This window comes from Arachis hypogaea, chromosome 11, assembly GCF_003086295.3.
Source record: "Arachis hypogaea cultivar Tifrunner chromosome 11, arahy.Tifrunner.gnm2.J5K5, whole genome shotgun sequence".
NCBI lineage: Eukaryota > Viridiplantae > Streptophyta > Magnoliopsida > Fabales > Fabaceae > Arachis > Arachis hypogaea.
In genome coordinates this window covers 119,814,417-119,819,416 of record NC_092046.1, presented here as the reverse complement: position 1 = coordinate 119,819,416, position 5,000 = coordinate 119,814,417, and the positions used below count along the sequence as shown (strand labels likewise).

The 5,000-nt window shown below is 40.0% G+C and overlaps 1 non-coding gene across 1 annotated transcript; it reads right to left on the bottom strand.

Moving 5' to 3' along the window:
• Window positions 1-395: 395 nt before the first annotated feature.
• On the bottom strand, window positions 396-502 carry LOC112724669 (small nucleolar RNA R71). Its single transcript, XR_003163822.1, has one exon. It is a non-coding gene; the product is annotated as a small nucleolar RNA R71 (small nucleolar RNA).
• Between the last annotated feature and the right edge of the window lie 4,498 nt (window positions 503-5,000).

Genomic DNA, 5,000 nt, shown 5'->3' with positions numbered 1-5,000 from the left:
ATAGAGCTAACCCTGCTGGACAAGAGAGGAGAGTCTTGGGATTATACTTCAATCCAAATCCAGGAAATTGTGGTAGCAGCATTCAGAGGCCAACCATCCATGCTAACAATTTCGAATTGAAGCCTCAGCTCATAACTCTTGTCCAGAACAACTGTTCTTTTGGAGGAAGTGCACAAGAGGATCCTAATGAGCATCTCACTAAATTTCAAAGGATATGTGACACGGTTAAATCTAATGGTGTTCATCCTGACACCTATAGATTGCTACTGTTTCCATTTTCTTTGAGGGACAAAGCATCAAAATGGCTGGAATCATTCCCCAAGGAAAGCTTGACCACATGGAAAGATGTAATGAGCAGATTTTTTACAAGGTTCTACCCTCCACAAAGAGTAAACAGGCTAAGAACTAAAGTGCAGACATTCAGACAGCAAGATGGTGAAACTCTTTATGAAGCTTGGGAGAGATTCAAGGACTTGACAAAGAAATGCCCCCTGACATGTTTAATGAGTGGGTGCAAATTCACATCTTCTATGAAGGGCTGAATTGTGAATTAAGGAAGGATGTAGATCACTTATCTGGAGGTTCTCTAAACAAGAAGAAGACCATTGAAGAGGCCATTGATGTTATAGAGGCAGTGGCTGACAATAAGTATTTTTATGCCTCAGATAGGAGTAACAACAGGGGAGTCTTGGAATTAAACCATATGGATACAATCTTAGCCCAGAACAAGATGATTACCAAGCAACTAGCTGAGTTGACCAAGCAAATGGAAAAGACTCAGGCTACAGCTATCCACACTCAACACTCACCCCAAGAAGAATTGGAGACAGAAGAAGGAGCTAACTAGGAGGAAGCTAACTACCTTGGAAATTCATCTAGGCAAACTAATGATCCTTACTCTAAAACCTATAATTCTGGTTGGAGAAACCACCCAAACTTTGGGTGGGGGAACTAACAAAACTAAGGCCAAGACCACAGACCACACAATCCAACCAAGTATAACAATTCCACTCACCAAAATTCCAATAAAAAACCATACCATACCACACAAAACACCTATTCACAGCCACCATATCAAAGCCACAACAACCACTCTCAACACCCCAATTCCACCCAACCATCACCACATGATGAGGACAGAATGGCCAGGATGGAAGCTATGATTGCAAACCTTTGCAAGGAGTGTAAGGACATAAAAAAATTCAAGGAAGATGTGAGAGGGAGTATAAAAAGCCAAGGAGAGATTATTAAGAATCTAGAAGCTCAAATAGGACATCTCTCACAGCAGATTTCGAAGCCCACTGATAGATTCCCAAGTGACACTGAGAAGAATCCAAGAGGGGAAATGAAGAAGGTGAGATGGGAAGAGTGTAAGGTAGTTACATGATAAATCACTATTTTATGATTTATCTTGTGCTCAATTGAGTGTTTTTATCAATTCTTCACCCACTTATTCATAAGATTTGCATGGTTTTACAATTCCTTCCTTATTCCATGATTTATGTGAAAACATGTTTCCTATAACTTAAAAATATTAATTTTAATTATCCTTTATTACCATTCGATGCCGTGATCTGTGTGTTAAGTAATTTCAGGCTTCATAAGGCAGGAATGGCTTAGAGGACAGAAAGGAAACATGCAAAAATGGAAGAAACGCACAAAATGGAGTTTTGAAGGAAATGGCAGCGATGCGCACACATGGACGACACGGACGCGTGCCTCACGCAGAACACAAGCGACGCGCACGCATGGACAACGCGAACGCGCGCCTAGCAAGAAGCATGACCGACGCGTACGCGTGACTCATGCGTACGCGTGGCAAGGAAAATCTCCAATGATGCGCACGCGTGACCCATGCGCATGCGTGACGGACGCCACGTGCAGAAAATTGCAGAAAACGCCCCCAGCGATTTCTGGGCCCTTTTCGGCCTGAATTCAAGCCCAGAAACACAGAATAGAAGCTGGAGAATGAGGGAATCAAATCATTCATTTATCATTAATTCATTATTCATAACTTTTAGGTTTTCAGATGTAGTTTTAGAGAGAGAGAGAGAGGCTCTCTCCTTTCTCTTAGGTTTTAGAATTAGGATTTCTCTTAGTTTATGGTTATTTCTTCATTCCAGGTTCAGTGTTCCTTTAATTTATGTTTTTCTTCTAATTTTATTTACTCTATTACTTTAGTTGCTCTATTTCACTTGCTAATTACTTATGTTGCCACATTGGCTTATAAACTCTTCATGTTAGATTTGAATATTCTATTTAATGCAATTTGAGGTATTTCAGATTTATGATTGCTTTCTTCTATTTATGATATAAATAATTTGGATTTTCCCTCTTTGCTCTGGTTGAGTAATTGGTGATACTTGAGTTGTCAAACTCAGCTGTTGATTGAAAATTAGAATTTGCTGATTGATTTGGATCCCTCTAAAGCTAGTCTTTCCACAGGAGTTGATTAGGACTTGAGGAATCAAATTGATTAGTCCACTTGACTTCCTTTATTTAGTAAGGGTTAACTAAATGGGAGCAATAACAATTCTCATCACACCTGATAAGGATAACTAGGATGGGATTTCTAGTTCTCATACCTTGCCAAGAGTTTTTATAGTTATTAATTTAATTTCATGCCAATTTATTTTCCTTGCTTCCTATTTCAAAAACCCCCAAAAGATACAATTTCATAACCAATAATAAATCATACTTCCCTGCAATTCCTTGAGAAACGACCCGAGGTTTAAATACTTCGGTTATAAATTTTATTGGATTTGCTTTAGTGACAACCAAAACTTTTGTACGAAAGGATTCTTTGTTGGTTTAGAAACTATACTTACAACGGGAATTTATTTGTGAATTTCTTTACTAGCAAGAATCCATTCGTCAAAAATGGCGCCGTTGCCGGGGAATTACAATTGTGTGCGTTATTATTGGTTATTGTAAATATTTTATTTTGCTTGTTTATTTCTTTTTTATTTTTGTTTTTGATTTTAATTTTTATTAGTTACTATGAGTTCTCACCTCCGTCGCTTTTAGTTTGGTTCTAATGTTGTTGAAAGGAATGGAAGCTATAACAGGAACATGCATCATGGTCGAAACAATCACGGATGGAAGGAGCCACGAGGATCTGATCAACCCTTTCGGCAACAACACCTTCCGAGATACCATGGACAACGACCATTATACAATGCATGCCAAGACAATAGTTATGGTGGACCCCCTCGTGACAAACCGCCTCTACCAAATTACTATGGTCAAGAGTCATTCTGAGGTGAGTACCAAGATGATAGATATGGTGGACCCCCTTGTAGTTACCAACAAGCCCCATCATATGCCTATAAACCACCTCCTCAACATAGCTTTGAACCACCATACTCACAAGCCAATCACAACCATTCACCCCCATATGACCCTAACCTTTATCCACCCCAATTCCAATCCAATTACTCCCAAGAACCACCACTTCCATATGCACAATGTCCATATCCATCAACCCAAGAATCACAGGCTCACCTCAAGGAAACAGTAGATCAATTTAATGCAATCCTTCACCAACTGGAGCAAGCGATAAATCAATTAGCTTCCCGACGTTCGAGCACTCAAGGAACTCCTATGGCTTCATGTGGAGAATCTAATGAAGAACGTAGCATGAAGGAGACACTAGAAGCTCTGATTGACAGTACGGAGCATGACTTTGTACTGGAACAAGTACAGGAAGCTGAAATTATCAAGGAAGAAGAATTCGTTGAGGACTTAGGAGACGCTGAACCTCCATGGGAATCAAGAATTGTAGGGAATTCCGCCAAGACATTCGCAATAGATGCTAAGGAGGATAGTGCAGAACCCCCAAAGCATGAACGTTATGAAGAACTGGACGGAACAGATCAAGAAGCAAGTTTCCTTGATAATGATGATCGTGAACTAAGCTCTCCTAGTGATGAACTTTCATCCGTAATTGAATTCTTTGAGACTGAAGAATCTGCCCCAAGTGAATATGAAAATGATGTGGAGGTAGACTTTTCTCGACCTTCAACTTATGACTTGAGTGATAAGGAAGAAATCGAAGACTTTGTTAAGACGTGGTTGCAGTTGAAGAGATTTGTTAGGAAATGGAAGAATTCACAGTGGAGTACAAGGAAGTGGAGCTTGAAATACCACTGAAAACACCTCTCCCAAGGCCATTACCACCCAATACAAACTTCAAGTGGGTAAAATCCTTAGCCTTTATCTTTACCTTTCCACTTGAATATGGTTTGCTTGAAACCAATGGCCAGCTTAGAGCTCTTTGTGGCTTTAAGAGTAAAAGGGAAATGGTTAGTAATAGGAGCTGGCATCCAAGGTTCAATACGGTTCCACGCTCCAAATGGAAGTGCAAGGATTGGTATAGAGCTCGATTGAATGAATGTCGGGGGAAGTTTGGGTATCTCAGTGGAAATTCAGGTTGTGTACTGCCCGGTGGGAATAATGAAGATAACAACGAAGACGGGTACAAAATCAAGGTTTGGGATCCTGAAATTTATCCTGACAATCAATACTCTTTTGGAGCCTGAAAACCTGCTTTAACTTGCTCAAAGGCTTTACGTGCCTAGTTTGGGACCCCGGAGGCTATTGGAATTGCAAACTTTGGTGGAGATTCCTAGATGGGTTCAAGCACAAGCCACCATAACAGGAAGCTCTTCAAATGTCCAACTTAAGGACTTTAACTAAAAGTGCTTGGTGGGAGACAACCCACCGTGGTATGATCGTTCCTTTTCAATTTTTAATTTAATTTTATTTTGTTTATTTTTAGTTTAATTCTATTTTATTTTATGTTATTTTCCCTAGAATCATTCGTGACATCCGCATCTACATTTTGCATTCTGAATTTTCTAATAAAAAAAAAAAAATCACGCCACGCGTGCGCATGGGCCACGTGTGGGCATCGATTTCAAATCAGCGTATCAATCCAACGCCCAGAAAGTTGGGCTGGAATCGTGCGGCTAGTATGCTTTAGCCATAATTTGGGCCAC